Raw genomic sequence first — 17,623 nt, 5'->3', positions numbered from 1 at the left:
AACGTCTCTGACTGGTGTTTGACAGTCTGGGGTTCGAGTCCCGTTCAGACTCGTTAAGGGCCATTAGTACCTGCAACCTTACCATCCTTGTAAGCTAAGGTTGGTGGGTTTGGGGGAGCCTATAGATCTATCTGCTGAGTCTTCAGCAGCCACTGCCTAGCCTTCCCTGGTCCTAGCTTGAATGGAAAGGAGGCTTGGTCGTTGAAAATATATGGTCAGTCTCCAGGACATTGTCCTAACTACTAGTGCAATGTCACTGTCCCTTGCCTCTGCCACTCTTGAGCGACCTTCATACCTTTAAACCTGGTCTGTTCGCCGAGATCAGAGACGTCAACCCTTCTCCTCTGATCTTCGATCCCCTCACGGCGAGGCTCACACCAGACTAATCCTCAAAGAGACACTCTACTCTTCCAGGCTCTTCTCAGTCACAGAAGCCTCTGCAATGGAAGCAGCTTCAATGTCCCTTCTGGCTTGACATGTGGTTTGATACAGGCGGCTACCTTGCAAGCCACAAGGACTTGTCAAACCAAAACTCGAGGCAGTCCCTACAAGAAGTCCTAACTGCTGGGGCCAAGACAATGGACTTCTTAACCGCTACAACAGCGACAATGTGGAGCAATTGGGTTCTCAAAAGGAAGGATCAGTAGTTCCCAGACTTCCTTTTGTACCTCAGTGAGGAATAGCTCCTCTCAGTCTCGGCGATTAAGGGCTATCGCTCAGCCTTGAGCCTCATCTGTAGACGGAGAAGGGGTTGACCTCTCCGCCTCAGAAGTCATCACCTTGGCCGATTCGCGGTTTTAAGTGATCTTGCCCCCCAGTTGAGATTACACCATCACCTCAAGACGTGTCTCACGTTCCCGGAAAGGTCTGCCCTTTGAGCCCTTAACCTGTTAAGCGTCCCCCCTGGACCAGGTTGCCGCTAACGTACCGTCACGTTTTTTTTGCCCTGAGCGGTCATTTCACTAATGATAAATTTTCAAATTTAATATTTCTTTATGCTTATAATTCGTATTTATAGTTTAAAAGTAGGGATATTAATAAAATGGTAGAGTAAAAAAAACAATTAATACTACTATTATCTCATTTCAAATGGCTACATAATACTGAATATTCTAATGGTTCTTTTCACCTTCAATCGTAAATCTTACACCTGGATAAGCAACAAAAGCAAAGGGATAAGTCACACACACACACTCTCTCTCTCTCTCTCTCTCTCTCTCTCTCTCTCTCTCTCTCTCTCTCTCTCTCTCTCTCTCTCTCTCTCTCTCTCTCTCTCTCTCTCTCTCTCTCTCAAATTGTTTTCCTGCTTTGCTACGTACAAGTACTGTATAATTTATATTTGTAAGGTAACATATTTTGTAAATGCTTTTACTGTAAATACTGTATGTACTGTATCATTATTTATCACTATCATCATGCGCGTTAAATGCCTTGTTTGTTCTGAGCGTGGTTGTTTACTGAGCGTACACGCCGTCGTTTCAGGCGGCGTCATAAAGAAAAAGATTTCATTTGGAAGTCCTAAGAAAAATACGTAAACTAAAACATTGGTAATAAAAAAATCAACATACAGTACTGTATAATCAATATAATCGATGCAAAAACTAACCTATACGTACATATATGTGTACACTAAATGAGTTTGTTTCTTCATTATGATCAGAGATGAACGTAAACAAAACATTGGTTGCCATTTTTTATCGTGCTTTTTAGGTGTTTAGGAAACACATGATATAAAATCGCCTTTAATATTTGTGCCTGTTTTAGTTTAGGGTGCTGTAGTACATGCATTAAGTGTTCTGTACATTAAAGGGTGGTTTGTTAACAGTACTACGTACAAGGGAAGGTTTTAAAAGTCCGAATATACATGTTAAATAAATAGGTAAATATGCTGTCACTACTTCGCGGATTTTCACCTATCGCGCCCGCGTCTGGAACCTATCTACCGCGATAAACGAGGGTTCACTGTAAATAATAAACAGCTTGTTGGAGCACCCTGACGTATTCCAACAGTAGATATAATCACAGCTGATTTCAAGACACTTTTAGTACAAGCATAGATCTTATGAATGGCCATTAACATAGTCTTACCACAACCTTTCTCTTTTAGGCACTCAATTAACTTATCTCTTGGAACACGGTCGTATGCTTTACTAAAATCTACAAATACAACATACAGCTTCTTTTTCTTAAAAATTGCGTAGTCCATCATAAGCCTCAAAGATAATATTTGTTCGATACACCCTCTACCCTTTTGGGCTCCAGCCTGACATTTATCTATACCAGCCCACAGATTTAAACGTCTCACCAACAGTGCATCATAAAATTTTGCGAAAGTATTCATTATACTTATGCCCCTGTAATTCCCACAATCCATTCTATTACCTGATTTGAAGAGTGTAACTAACCTGTCATGACACCAAGCAAAAGGGTAAATAAAATTACAAAATAAAAAGTTACAAATGGTAAGGAAAAAGCTCAGCCAAGTCATTGGCAAAAGCGACAATATACCAGGGCACACACCAACATAGCTTTTCCCCTTATTCATTTTTTTCACTGTCATATCTATCTCTTGATAAGTGAAAGGGTCGTCTAATATAGGAATGTTAGGTGACGAAGATATATCGAGTGGTTGGATATTGTTTGCAAGATTAGGATCAGGATTAAAGAGCCTTTCGAAATGTAATTTGAAATGAACGTCATCCGGTTGAGTACTGTCATCATTATTCATTACATTCCCTTTCCAGTTAATTGACTTCCAAATAATTTTTGGATCATCCTTTTCAAATATCCTTTTCCACCTTGGGTGATTCTGATCCCATTCATTTTGACCCTGCTCTCTCCCATTTGGTAATTTACATTCTTTAGCCACCCTATTGATTATTATAGTGGCTGATTCCAATCCAGTACAAACTGAATTTACATTAATTTCATCCAAACTGGGAGGTATTGCCTCCTCTATTGCTCGTTTAAATCTATTTAGATCTACTTGCTTGCAAGCAAGTCCTCTCGTTATGCAACTGTGATCTCGATAATTTGAGTCAAAGTAAGATCTGCCCAAATTTCTTGCACGCTCAGTTAATAATGGAAGGGTTACATTCTTCGTACTAGTGAGATTAAGCCTCACCATCATCGGGGCATGGTCAGATATTAAAAAGTTTTGATTTATTTCAACAGACTTCAGGTGGTTAAGTGATATATTTGAGTATAGAAATCAGTAAGTTTCCTTTTCAGAGTTTGTGCTTGTGTGTGTAGTGTACGATATCTCCGTGGAGCCCTCGGCAGTTAGGCCACCATGGTGTAATTTCATGGGTCGCGATCGAGTTTGACTTCGGTCTTTCTCTCTCTCTCTCTTGAGGTCGTTCACCCTTTTACTACGTTATTTTACTACGCCTTTGTAGCTTCCTTCCCGTGTGGGGGGGTTGCTACGCCGTACGTTTTGTCTCAATTAGTTTATGAATAATTGTATTTGTGGATTTTTCAGCTTTGTAGAACGATTCCTTTCGGGGTTTTCGTTCTTTCTTTAGTGTTCATTCATTTTTAAATTACATAATTACATAGTTACATAATTATAATTGTTATAATTCTGTGTTGGTTACAGCTCTCCTTCCGTGAGTGTAAGTGGTTGTGGGGGCACGTGCCTGTTGTGTAATTCTTGTTTTCCTTTCCCTCGGGATTCCTTTTCGGAGCCTTCCCGGGGGAATGAATGTTAACTAATGATTTTTGTTTTATTTTTCACAGTTACCGATCTAGTTCGTTTCTGTAATGTGACAACGGAGTGAGCTGTCTTGTTGAGGCCTGGGGATTCGGCTGTTGCTGCCTCCCCTATAGATCTTCGTCAGGGGCGTGTCTCCTTCTCCTGGAAGTACTCCCGTGACGTTTGACAGCTCTCCAGTTCATTTTAGAACACTCAGGAGGCTCGCCTCCTTGGGTGGGTGACTTTCCTTCCGAGGGAAGTTTTTCCTGTCCAGGCTTGAGTTTTTCCTCTTTTGGGGGTTCTTCTCTTACCTTTTTTTCGTGCGACTAGGCTCTTGGTGCTGAGCGGTCGCACCTGCAGTTACGCTCAAGGGGCTGGGCAACTGCAGCAGCCCCTCTTCGGAGGATTGCTCCTTTTAGGTCACTGGCTGACCCGTCTCTTCTATGAAGTGTTTCTCTTTCGTTCGCGAGAGAGTACACTTATAGAGACTCCTCTTCGGAGGACTCTTCTGCTGTTGTTGCTGATGGCCGCCTTCACCGTAAGGCTCACTGTCCGCTACGTCGTAAGGGCCTCCCATCTCCTTATAAGGGTGCTAAGAGGCGCCTTTTCGAATCTCCGTTTGCAGCCTACAACTCCTTCTTCTTGATCTTCCGCCCCTGGTGTAGATGGACAGCAGTCTGACCTCGTCTTCCGACGGGCAACGGTCTTCCCGACGGACAACGGTCTTCCGATGGACATCAGTCTCCCGACGGACAGACAACGGTCTTCCGACGGACATCAGTCTCCCGACGGACAACGATCCCTTCGGGGCAAAGGGTTGCCTCCCACGGGGGTTCTTCCCTTGCGTGTCAGGGTTCCCCTGCGTGCCCTTCTGCAGTGTTCTCTCCTGCTCGGTGTTAGCGCACTGGGGCTCTCCTGCTCATCAGCGCTTCCTGTTCGCCAGCGCTCTCCTGTTCGCCAGCGCTCTCCTGTTCGCCAGCGCTCTCCTGTTCGTCAGCGCTCTCCTGATGATCATCTTTGCTGTTCCTGTTGGTTCCTGTTACGCGCCCTGTGCGCCCACGTTCGCACTCGCGATCTGGAACTTCGGTTCAGGTCTTGGACAAGGACTCCTCTTCTATGCACAGGCTTCCACGCGTTGCCTTCTGCTCGCCAGCGACCACAGACCCGTCAACGTTCGCCTGCTCGTCAGCAATCTCCTACGCGTCAACGATTGCCATCGATCTGCACGCGTGTCAGTTCCCCTGGACTCCATCAGTAGCGATCTAGCGCTCGCCTGCTGTGGACCACGATCTCCGGTAGCTGAGTCTTGCCGTAGATCTTCCTCCTGCTCGCCAGCGCTCACCTTTACTTCTGTCCTTCTGTGCGCCAACTTTCTTCAATCGCCAGAGCACATCCGCGCGCCCTTTTCTGCCACGCACCTATGGGCGCCAACGTTTTTTTCTGACCGTTTAGGATCGCCTGATTAACAGCTTGCTTCAGCGCTCACCTTCCTGATGCACCTGCGCGCCTTCTGTGAGCGCGATGCGCGCTAACCATCACTAGTCTCTTATGCGTTAGCGATCGCCTACGCGCCCCGCGCGATTCTTCGCCTGCGCGCAAGCGTTTTTTTAACGCACCACCGCTCGCCAACGCTTCGTCGCTTACCGACGCGCCATCGCTTGCCTACGGGCCGTCATTCGCCTACGGGCCGTCATTCGCCTACGGGCCATCGCTCGCCAGAACGCGCCATCGCTCGTCAACGTGCCATCGCCCGCCTACGCGCCATCGGTCTCCCAACCGCCTGCGCTCACCCGCGCACCCACGTCCCTGCGCATCCACACGCCCACGTGCCCGCGCGACCGCACGCCCATGTGCCCGCGCGACCGCACGCCCACGTGCCCGCGCTCCTACGCTCATGCGCGACCGCGCACATGCGCGAACCATTGGGATTCCATCGCGCGGACCGACGGCGTTCCGTCGCGCAGACCGGCGGCGTTCCGTCGCGCGGACCGGCGGCGTTCCGTCGCGCGGACCGGCGGCCTTCCGTCGCGCGGACCGGCGGCCTTCCGTCGCGCGGACCGGCGGCCTTCCGTCGCGCGGACCGGCGGCCTTCCGTCGCGCGGACCGGCGGCGTTCCGTCGCGCGGACCGGCGGCATTCCGTCGCGCGGACCGGCGGCGTTCCGTCGCGCGGACCGGCGGCGTTCCGTCGCGCGGACCGGCGGCGTTCCGTCGCGCGGACCGGCGGCGTTCCGTCGCGCGGACCGGCGGCGTTCCGTCGCGCGGACCGGCGGCCTTCCGTCGCGCGGACCGGCGGCCTTCCGTCGCGCGGACCGGCGGCCTTCCGTCGCGCGGACCGGCGGCCTTCCGTCGCGCGGACCGGCGGCCTTCCGTCGCGCGGACCGGCGGCCTTCCGTCGCGCGGACCGGCGGCCTTCCGTCGCGCGGACCGGCGGCCTTCCGTCGCGCGGACCGGCGGCCTTCCGTCGCGCGGACCGGCGGCCTTCCGTCGCGCGGACCGGCGGCCTTCCGTCGCGCGGACCGGCGGCCTTCCGTCGCGCGGACCGGCGGCCTTCCGTCGCGCGGACCGGCGGCGTTCCGTCGCGCGGACCGGCGGCGTTCCGTCGCGCGGACCGGCGGCGTTCCGTCGCGCGAACGTCGGCTTGATTCCTGCAGTACCCATTGCTCGCCTACGGGTCATCGCTCGCCGACCACCAGCTCTCGCCCTTCCTACCACGCTCGCCCTCCTTCTGCCCTCCTTCGCACACTTTCGTTTGCGTTCCTGCTTGCCCACGCATGGGCGCTTCCACGTTCGGCCACGCGCAAACCATTGCTTTACCATCGCGCGAGCGCCAGGGCTATTGCGACCGCGATTCCCGTTGGGGTTTCGCAACATGGCCAGCCTGGGGAGTCTTCTGGAGCGTATTTCCAGAACACAGCCTCACCCCGTAAACGCAGAGCATGGCATTTGCAAGAGCAGGAAGAATCTTCAGGGAGGTCTGAGCAACATTCTCCTTTCCAGAACCTGGGTTAGCCCTTCCCCGTCATTCCCTGGAAGGGTTTTGCCTGGGAGCTTTCCGTTCGAGATTTCTCCATCGGCCAAGGGGTGACTGGTTTACCCCTTCCTCTTCTCCATCTCGTGAAAGGGGCTTACCAGGTCCTTTCCCTCCTCGTTGCGACCCGAGGTTTTGTACAAGGAAGCTCCAGGAAGATTATGGGTACTTTCCTCCTCTCGGGCTCAAGCACCTTGGCTTTTCATCGCCAAGTTTCGAACTTGCGGGCAAGCTCGGTGTTGGACCATCTGGACGCAATGACCGAGGGCTTCCTCTCGGGTGTCTCATCCGTGGATGTCGACAATCTCAGACACCCTTCCATCCTTGGGAAGAGCTTGTTTGTGCCCAAGGACAGAGACATAGACAGCGGTTGTGGGGAGGAAGTCGACTTCCGTTTTCACTCCTCCAAGGCGCTTTCTTCCAGACCCTGCATGGCTCCAGCGCCTCTTTCTTTCAGCCTCGTCTGCCTAAGTTATCGGACCGGATACGACAACTAAGACAAGGTGTCCAATAGCAGTCCCCTCCTGTCAGGAAAAGGTAGCACGGGAGCCTCTCCCGGGGGAGCATAATCCTAAAGGGAGCGGCAGAGTTCACGAACTCTAGGATTGGCAACCCCCCTTGCGGGTCTCACGCTGGGAGGATGCCTAAGGTTACTCATCCGAATAACAGCTTCCCGATGCCGATTCCTGCACGATCTCCGTGATCAGCCAAGGATATCGCTCCTGCCGTCTCTGTCAGCAAATTCAGTGTCACTGAACCTCTATGCCATGGGGTCGGCAAGAGTTTTGCCCGTTTGGGCAGAATGATACATGCCTTAGGATAAGGTCCTCCATAGGATCATCGACGGCTTCACCCCCCGGCTTCTTCAGTCGATCCTTTCTCGTAGGAAAGCATCTGAGACGGGAATTCCGTAGTCGACCTCTCAGCTCTGATCAAGTTTATCGAACAAACTTCGTCCAGCGTGGAACAGTAGAATCGATCAGACTGGTAACGAGGCGACAGGATTCCTTAGGCCCTGGATCGGAAGGACGGGTACTTTCAGTTTCCATTCCATCCATCTTCCAGGAAGCTCTTGGAATTCAGCCTAGACTACAGGTGTTCCTGCTTAAGATGCAGTGTGGCGATCCCGCCGTGGCATCGCAGGTTTTTCCCCAGAGAACTCTCCCTGCTTTCCTCATGGCCGCTCAGGAGCAGGCTTCCGCCTCCTTCGCCTTTTGGAGGTCTGGTCAACTCCGGTAGGCTCGGGTTCGACCTTTTTCAACGCCGGGACAAGCTTCCGGATCCTTACCATGAATGGGGGTTCATGGTAATTTGCTAGGAGCCTTCTCTACTTCTGCCTCAACATCTGGAGTATCTAGCCATGATATTGAGTCAACGGCCTTACCACATTGGAAACCCCGCTTCTCGTCCGTCCAGCGAGGTTAAGCAACGTCGGGTTTGGTCGGTACTTGGATGGGTGACCGCCTGGGGATGCCAGATTCTGTTGCCGCCCCCTCCGAGCCTTCCCTTCAGTTGACTGTGGCAGGGATGAGGAGAGTCGCAGTACCTTTTCTCAGTCAAGCAGAGCTTTCAGCCCTACCTTGGAACGTTTCCTAGGTCTCTTTTCCTCATTGACCCGTCTAAAGTTCCGAACGGTTGCCTCAGGATAAGTTCCCTGTGGGGCGGCCCAAGTTCCGGTGGTTTCAAAGCAACGATTAACCGGCCTTTCTGGCCCCTATGGGACCAGCGGAACAATTAGACCTGCAATGGGTGTTGACCTATGGAACTTCTTGATGGGAGTGGATATTCTCGTCCTTTCCCCACATTTTTTATGCTGTTCTCGGACTCGTCAAAGAAGGGGGGGGGGGGGGCATGTTCCGGTTCAGGCCTATGGTCAGGACCTGAAGGATACCTCTCCATCATTCAGGCAGGCTTAGGGGCAGTAGTCTGGCCCCTCTACAGATCCTACAGCTTCTGCCGAGTCGCTCCGTGCGCGACGACTTTCATGGTACTGGCGTGTTCCAACCAGCAAGGGACGCATTTTCTTACCTTCGCGTCTTGCAGTAGAGATACTGAGATGATTTGAGATCCTCTCAATACCACCATCGGCTCTCTCATTCCGGGCAGCGGAATGTTCTCTCCGACTATCTGAGCAGAGCCTCGTAGAGAGATTGTACCTCGGGGTCTTTGGCCTTAGTAACCAGCAAGTCCTGGCCTGGGGGACCTGATCGCGACAGCTTGGAACCTCAAGCTTCCGCTGTTCTTCCCCCCAGTCTCAGACCCCAAGACTCTTTGGCAAGATGCATCCCGGTGATGGTGGGACAACATCGACGCCTGCGTCTTTCCTCCTTTGTTGTCTGTTGAGAATGGGTCTCAACAAGACCAGGTTGTCTGTCAACCTTTCAATGGCCCTTAGAGCTCCACTGGGACTATACGCAGAATGGTTTCCGGACCCTCTGCTTTCCCTGACGGAACTCCCGGGAGAGCTTCTCCCACGGCACAGGCTACTCAAACAACCACACTGCAACATCTTTCACGAGCCGGGGCGTCGCTTCGGCTTCATGCCTGGAGACACTACGCCTCCTCCTCAAGAAGAGACAACCCGCTACAGTCGCGGGGCGGAGGTCGCGTCATCTGCGATAGTCATCCGCAGGGGTCTACCAGGCGAAGTGGAGAGTCTTCTGTGGTTGGTGTCGTGGGAGATATACCTCTTCCCTTGAGGCCTCTTCTCCAGCAATAACGAACTTATTGCTTTTTGGTGGGAGGAAACTCCTTTCCGCTCTCGGCAATGAAGCCTGTCACTCAGCCTTTCCCTGACCTTCAGGCTGAAAGGAATAACTTTTTCCTTCCCGCTGGACCTTTCCTCCCTCATGCGAAGCTGCGAACGCCCCTGCCCTAGTCGGAGTGAGACCTCCAACATGGAGCATGGTTCGGACTTTTTAGTCCCTTAAGAGATCTTCTCAAGACCCTTTACGTCAGGCCTCTGATCGTATTCCGTCTTGGGGCTCCTGCTCACTCTGGCCGCGGCCAGTGTGTAAGCAATCTTCTTGGTCTCGTACGACTCCGCCCTTTCTAAGGAATGGGGGAAGGCAACATTCAGGTTCGCTCCTGAGTTGTTGGCTAGACTCAGAATCTTAGGGTCCCGGCCTTTCGGTCCAATTCCTTCAAGATTTCGAGTCACCATTCTGTATCAGATGACCCAAAACCTTCTCCTCCTTGCCAGTAAAGGAATTGAGGGGTTATCTTTGGGAACAGCTGCAGTTTGTCCTCACGTGCAGCCGCGTTGGGAGCACGAGGGACACGGGGGAGAGTCACCAGTATACCTCTTCAGCTCGGACTCAAGGACATTCATCTCGACCTGAATCCTGACCCTCCCCTGTCATGTCACCCTACAGCACAATGTCGGGTACATCGCAACGTCCCTCGCCTTCGAGTAATACTACTCTGTGACGCAGGTGCTACAAGCTGGAGTCTTGAAGCGTCTAATGACCTTCGCAGCCCGCTTCCTGCAGGACGTGACCCACAGGAGTATCCATACGTTTCTATCGCTCTGTGGTGGCTACACAACAGCTGGTCTAACCTCAGGCTCCTTTTTGGACAGGTAGCAGAAGGTTGAGGGCATTGTTATCAGGTTTTAGTCTGCATGAACGAAAGAAGTATGTCTGGCCCTTACTTCTTTCTTCATCATCCCCTCTACTGGGAAGCAGCATCCTGGTCTCTGCATAGCTGACCTCAAACCTCTGCAGGTAAACCTTGCTTCCTTGTGTTCCGAGTATTGAGTCAATACTGTCGCGTCCCCCATACCCTGACGAGGTGGTATTGGGAACGTCCTAACCCAGAGTTCCTTCTGGAACTCCAGGTCAACTGCCTAGGACGGATCACACTTCTTCCTTCACACACAAGCTTATGTAGGCCACACGGTTCCTTGCGGAGCAAGGAACTTGTGAGGTGCAGGGACTCCTTTTCTCGAGTGCGACTCACTCGGATTCTGAGTCCCCGGGTAAAGCCAAAGCCAGTAAGGCTGGGGACTTTCCACCCTTCCTAAGGGGTAAGTCACCCAATGTAAATAGCGTGGTTTGTATTTCGGTTACGGAACAAATGACAAATTCGAAGATAATTTGTATTTTTCCTAACCATACAAACCTTAGCTATTTACATATATTTGCCCGCCAGCCCTGTCCCCCAAGACAAGTCCTACCTTTAAGTGAAAGTGAAGCAATTCACCGGTGTGTGAGGGGGGGAGGGGTAGGTAGCTACCACTCCCCTACCCCCCGCTAACTAGCGCAGGGGTAATACACCCTCGTTAAATTCTAATGGCTCGCCATTTCAGCTACGCTAAAAGGTAAACCCAATGTAAATAGCTAAGGTTTGTATGGTTAGGAAAAATGCAAATTATCTTCGAATTGGTCATATTAGGCAAGTATATACACACTATGACGCATCACTCGTCACCACTGTCGGCTGTTGCGTGCCTTGCTTCCATCCCCAACCTCACTTCCCCTTTCGTCTTCACCGCTCTCCCTCCTTGATTTGCTCTCTCATAATTTTTCCTTTTAATCTCGTGATTAAGTTAAAAAACACAATTTACAATTGGTGAGAAAATAGGAGATAAATTACGAAATGTCCATTCCCCTTTAAAGAACGCGAGATTGGAAAAATTAGCCCCCCTAAAGGTCCGTTGCTATAGACCCAAAAAGGGAAAAAGTGGGTGGGGAAATGCTCATGGAAAGAACTGTTGCTCCAATATCTCCGCAGAGAAATGGCCAATTTCTTAGCATTATTGATTTTTTAAGTAATAGATCTCAAAGTGTTGTTGTTGATGGGCACCATAGTGAGTATAGGAATGTGATACCCTGTGTTCCACAGGGTAGTGTTCTTGGCCCATTACTTTTCATACTATATACACATGACATGTGGTTTGGCCTAGAAAACAAGCTTGTTGCATATGCATATGATGCTACTCTCTTAGCATCAATTCCATCCCCTGAATGTAGATCTGGGGTTGGTGAATCCCTTAATAGAGATTTAGCTAAAATTAGTGCATGGTGCAAATTATGGTGTATGAAGTTGAATCCTAACAAAACTCAGAGTATGATTGTAAATAGGTCAAGGACGGTGGCTCCTCAACATCTGGATCTCAGTATTGGTAATGTGTTCCGTAACTGAAATACAAACCACGCTATTTAATATGGGTAATTACTTTCGGCGTAGCTGAAATGACAAGTCATTAGAATTTTAACGAGGGTTTACTACCCCACCGCTAGTTAGCGGGGGGTAGGGAGGGGTAGTATACTAACCCCCCCCCCAACACACACCTGTGTTGAGCTTCACTTTGCTATCGGCTCGGGTGCTAGACAGACGTGTCTCCTATCACCCTCGCCTACACTGACAGACATTAATCTTTGTTTGCTTTTTCTTTTTGACAAAGTGTTTGGAAGTTGGACTCTGCGATGCGGAAGTGTCCCGGCTTACCTGACCGCCCTTGTGGGACTTTTATGTCGGCGGTCGAAACAGATCCACACACCTTATGTCCTTTTTGTAGGGGCCGACGGTGTGACAGAGATAAAGTATGTGGTGAGTGCAGGGAGTGGTCTACCTCCCAGTGGGAGAGGTTTTGCTGGCGCCGGAAGAAGAAGTCGAAACGGGATATTTCTCTTTCAAGGGCTTCCTTGAAGAGAGAAAACCCCTAGGACTCTTCTTCCGTAGCCCAAACGTCCTCCGAAGCTCCCACTCGATCGGCTTCTTCCAAGAGGCCGGCGAGTGGTAGCGTAAGCCGCATTTCTGTTAACCAATCTCTGGGTTTGGGATAGGGATTTGCCTCCCATAGCGAGGCAGCTCCTCCTCCTCCCCCGGGGGAGGATTTAATTTCTAATGTTGCTAATGATGATTTGTTACAGCTTTGGGTTTCAGGGCTCGCCCTCCAAGAAAGCCCTGTTTGACATAATCAGGTTAGGGGCAGCTTCAAACAGTCGCCGACGTTTGCCGAGGTTGATCCTCTGTCTATCTTCGACGTTGTTGTGGCAGAGGCTTCTGACGAGTTATCTCAAACCTCTGCTCTTGTTGCTGATGTAGCTGAAGGCTTAGCTCCCCCCTCCGAACACCCTTCGAGGAAGGAACTAAGTCCAACGGTTTCTCCTGCAGGTGATTCTCCCCCTCGGGGAGTTCACTGACAGAGACTCCTCTTCGGAGGACTGCCGACGGTCTACCTGCTGCCCCCAGAGGGCGTATAAGGCGTAAGGCCCGCCTTCCCCTCCGCCGTAGAGGCCTTCCTTCACCTCACAAGGGTGTTAGGAGGCGCCTCTTCGGCTCGTCTTCGCCGCAGTCTGCCGCAAAGGAACCTCTTCACCGTTCACCTGCCCTTCCAGCTACATCCCTGGACCTGTCCGCTGATCGTTCGCGATCTCCTACTCCTGCCAGACCTGCTAACCTGCCGTCGCCCTTCCTAGCTGCTGACGCGATGTGGGCGCCCACGAATCCTGCGATCAAGCAGGCCACGGTCCCTTCGGGGCAAAAGGGACTTGCTCACATTGTAGCAAAGTCCCTTAAGCGCCAAGTATTACCTGCGCGTCAACGTTCTCCTGTGCGCCAGCGCGATTTTGCGTGCAAGCGCTCTACAGTTGCTGACCCAGAGACATCGAACCAGCGAGCACCTGTTCCTGGGACTTCGCGCCAGCGCTCACCAGCGCGCCGTCGATCCCCCGTGCGCCAACGTTCTCCTGCTCGCCAGCGCGCCACCGCGCGCCCGTATCCTGATGCGCGCCATGCACGCTCACGATCTCCTGCGCGCCCTAGATCTCCTACGCGCCAGCGTTCACCGACGCGCCAACGTTCGCTCGCGCGCCCACGATCTTCAGATCTGGGCGCAGGAGAGAAGATACCATCTTCCCCTGCTCGCCAGCAGACACCGACGCGCCATCAGACCCCTCCTGCTTGTCAGCTGTCTCCTACGCGCCATCGCGCGCAGTCACCAACGCGCGCCACGCCCGTTCGCCCATCGTAGATGTGCGCCCTCGTGCACACCCGCGCGCAAGGGAGGTTTCCCCTGCGCGCGCGTGCCCAACACTTTCACCCTCACGGGCTCAGGAAGATCCTGCACGTCCATGCGCTAGCGTGCAATCGCCTCCACGCACGCGAACGCTTGCTCCACCTGCTGCACGCCCTAGGCTTTCTCCAGAACGCATCACTGCACGCTACCGATCGCCTACTCGCCCACGTGCTCTATCGCCCCTGCGCGCTCCATCTCCTGCGCACCATCGCTCGCCAGCGTGTCATCGCGCTCCATCGCTCGCCTACGCGCCAACGCGCGCCCTTGCTCGCCCATGCCCCATCGCTCGCCCATGCGTCATCGCTCGCCCACGCGTCATCGCTCGCCTGCACACCCACGCGCAACCCCCCCTCCTGCATGCGCACGCGCGAACTGGATAAGAACCTATCGCACGAGCCCCAGCGTGACCACCATTGCGATTCGCAGTGGGATTTCCAGCGCGAGGCTGCAGGACCGCGAGCAAGCACGTCATCCCCCCCCCCGCAAGCGCAGACCAGCGCGCTTGCTGGAGGGCTGGAGAACATCAGATAGGTCCAGGAAGGAACTTGCATTCTTCCCCTTCTTCTTTTCAGGAAGACCCTGTTGTGGTTTCTACTCCTAGGGATCGTACGATCCACTTCCCTCCAGAGGGAGTCTCTGACAGCGCCGCTGTCAGTAAGCAGCCATGGTTTGGGTCCCTTGTCAGAGCCGTCGTGCAGGCCTTTAAACCTGCCTTCTCTGAATTGGGCTTCAAATCAGCGGCAGGACTGACCCCCCTGAAGAGGAAGAGAGGAGTAGACGACGTGGTGACTTCCCCAAGGCTTAAGCTGGCTCTTCAGAAGTCTTTGAGGAAGGTTCCTCCCCCCCCCCCACAGACTTTCTCTGCTTCTCCTTCGGACGAAGATTTCCCGTCCTCAGGGGATTCCCGTGAGGTGAGGCGTTCTCCCATCGCACCAATGGGAGAAACCCCACCTTGCATAGAGAAGTCTTCTCGGGTAAGGGTGGAGAAGAGCCTCCCACCATTGCTGTTGGAGTCCTGTATCCCTCCCAGGAGGGAGTCGAAGGACTCTAAGACTGTTCCCAATTCATCCTCGAGGATGAGACCAGAGCCAGCCAGACCCACGGAGAACGTCCACGAGTCCCCCCAAGAAGAGCCTTTGGGGACAGGAGACTGCTGCCAGCCCTACAGGAGGAGAGCTACAAGTTCTGACTGATGAGAAATCTCAACGGGTTCTGGGATCCTGAGATTCCCCCTCGAGAGGGCAAGGACACGGTCCTGGACCGAGTCTTCGGCACTCAGAAGTCCCCTAAGGCCAGTCCGGCTTTGCCTTGGTCCCAAGGGGTCAAGAGTGCCAGAGATAAGGTCGAGGGCCAGCTCTCCGAGTTTGCCTCCTCCAGCCGTTCCAGCACCGGCAACAAACTCCTCCCGCCTCCTCGGGTCCATCAGAGGAGGTACTTTGAGATCATGGAGGAGTCTTGTTTAGCTCTTCCGTTACACCACTCTGTGGAAGAGCTTACCAAGGGAGTCCCTCTAGAGAGACTCACCAGTCGGCAAGTGTCTTTCTCGGCCTCGGAGATCCTCGGTCAGAAGAAGGTAGCAAAGTGTGCCATGCAGGCAACTTCGTGGCTGGATATCTGGCTGGGGTCTCTCGGTATCCTGCTATGATCCGAGGACCTGTCTAAGGAGAGTACCAGGAAGGCCTTGGAGTCCTGCCTTCTATCAGGCACTTGTACCATCGATTTTCTTGCCCACCAAGTCACGAACCTGTGGGCTAATTCCATCTTGAAGCGTCGTGATGTGGTGCCAGAGAGAATTCAAGCGAAGGTCCCCAGCACCGAGGTCAGCAGACTCAGACATTCCTCCATCTTGGGGAGGAACTTGTTTGAGCCGAAAGACGTGGAACAGGCAGCTGAGAGGTGGAGGAAGTCCAACCAGGACTCTCTCCTACATAGGGCTCTTACATCGAATTCCTATAAACCTCCTCCAGCACCCCAAAAACCTCGCACGTCCAAGACAACGAAACCGGCAGTGGCAGCAAAGGCAACGGTCTCGAAGCCCTTTCCTGTCAAGGACAGGAAAGACAAGAAGTCCTCCACGGGAGGGAAAAATCCTAGAGGGAGTAGCCGAATCCGCAAACGCTAGGATTGGCATTCCCCCCGTATGTCCACCAGTGGGGGGATGCCTACAAAGTTGCGCGATCAGGTGGCAACAATTCGGGGCCGATGCCTGGACGATTTCTGTAATCAGTCAAGGTTATCACATCCCGTTCACAACATCTCTACCTCCCCTGACAGCGGATCCAGTGTCGTGGAGTTCCCTTGCCATGGGATCGGCAAGGGGGCAAGCCCTTTGGGCAGAAGTCGAAACCATGTTGAAGAAGGGCGCTCTCCAGGAGGTCGTCGACGGCTCCCCCGGCTTCTTCAGTCGACTCTTTCTTGTAAGGAAGGCGTCTGGAGGCTGGAGACCAGTCATCGACCTCTCAGCCCTGAACAGGTTTGTCAAGCAGACCCCGTTCAGTATGGAGACGGCAGACACGGTCAGACTCGCAGGGAGACCCCAAGACTTCATGTGTACACTGGATCTGAAGGACGCGTACTTCCAGATCCCAGTCCATCCGTCTTCAAGGAAGTACTTAAGATTCAGCCTAGACAACAAGATCTACCAGTTCAAGGTGCTGTGTTTCGGTCTCTCCACAGTATCCCAGGTTTTTACCAAAGTGTTCACCCTGATATCGTGGGCACACAGGATCGGCATCCATCTCCTCCGTTATCTAGACGACTGGCTGATCCTAGCAGACTCGGAGTCGACCCTTCTTCGACAACGAAACAAACTTCTCGGACTTTGCCAAGATCTGGGGATCATGGTAAATCTCGAGAAGTCCTCTCTGCTTCCTACTCAAAGACTGGTATATCTAGGCATGTTGTTAGACACCAATCTCCACAAAGCCTTCCCATCAGATGACTGGATAGCAAGGATAAGGAGGGTCGCAAGTCCTTTCCTCAGACGAGACGAACTCCCAGCCCAATCGTGGTTACGTCTTCTCAGTCACCTCTCATCCTTGGCCCGTCGAGTTCCCAATGGTCGCCTCAGAATGAGATCTCTGCAATGGCAACTTAGGTCTTGGTGGAATCAAGGACACGATTCCCCAGACGTCATGGTCCCTATGGGGCCCGCGGAACGGACGGACCTTCAGTGGTGGGTGACAGACGAGAACTTACGAAAGGTAGTGGAGCTTCTCGTCCTCCCCCCAGATTTTATGCTGTTTTCGGATGCCTCAAAGAGGGGGGGGGGGGCACGTTCTGAACCACAGGACCTCAGGCCTGTGGTCAGAATCATAAAAGTGCCTCTATATAAACCCACTAGAAATGAAGGCCGTATTCCTGGCCCTTCAACAGTTCCAATAATACCTGGCGGGTCACTCTGTGGTGGTAATGAGCGACAACGCCACAGTAGTGGCTTACATCAACAAGCAGGGAGGCACCTTTTCAGAGCAGCTATCCCATCTCGCAGTAGAGATACTGAGATGGACCGAAGTCCACTCGATTCCACTATCGGCTCGCTTCATTCCAGGCAAAAGGAATGTGCTCGCCGACAGTCTGAGCAGCAGAGCGTCTCAGATAGTGAGTACCGAGTGGTCTTTGGATCGTCTAGTAGCCAACAAAGTCCTGACTTTGCGGGGTTCCTCAACTGTGGATCTGTTCGCTACAGCGTTGAACTTCAAGCTCCCGCTATACTGCTCCCCAGTTCCGGACCCCAAGGCACTCTGGCAAGATTGATTGATTGATTGATTGAAAGTTTTCTGGCATCCTGACATCAAAAAAAAAAAACTTTCAATCAATCAATCAATCAATCTTGCCAGAGTGCCTTGGGGTCCGGAACTGGGGAGCAGTATAGCG

General features: G+C 52.6%; 1 pseudogene; it reads left to right on the top strand.

The window, feature by feature from the left end:
* The first annotated feature begins 8,093 nt into the window (after positions 1-8,093).
* LOC137614522 (5S ribosomal RNA) lies at positions 8,094-8,212 on the top strand (annotated as a pseudogene).
* The last annotated feature ends 9,411 nt before the right edge of the window (positions 8,213-17,623 follow it).

This window comes from Palaemon carinicauda, chromosome 20, assembly GCF_036898095.1.
Source record: "Palaemon carinicauda isolate YSFRI2023 chromosome 20, ASM3689809v2, whole genome shotgun sequence".
NCBI classification, from domain to species: Eukaryota; Metazoa; Arthropoda; class Malacostraca; order Decapoda; family Palaemonidae; genus Palaemon; species Palaemon carinicauda.
Note: the sequence above shows the minus strand (reverse complement) of the source record. Positions and strands in the feature narration are given on the sequence as shown.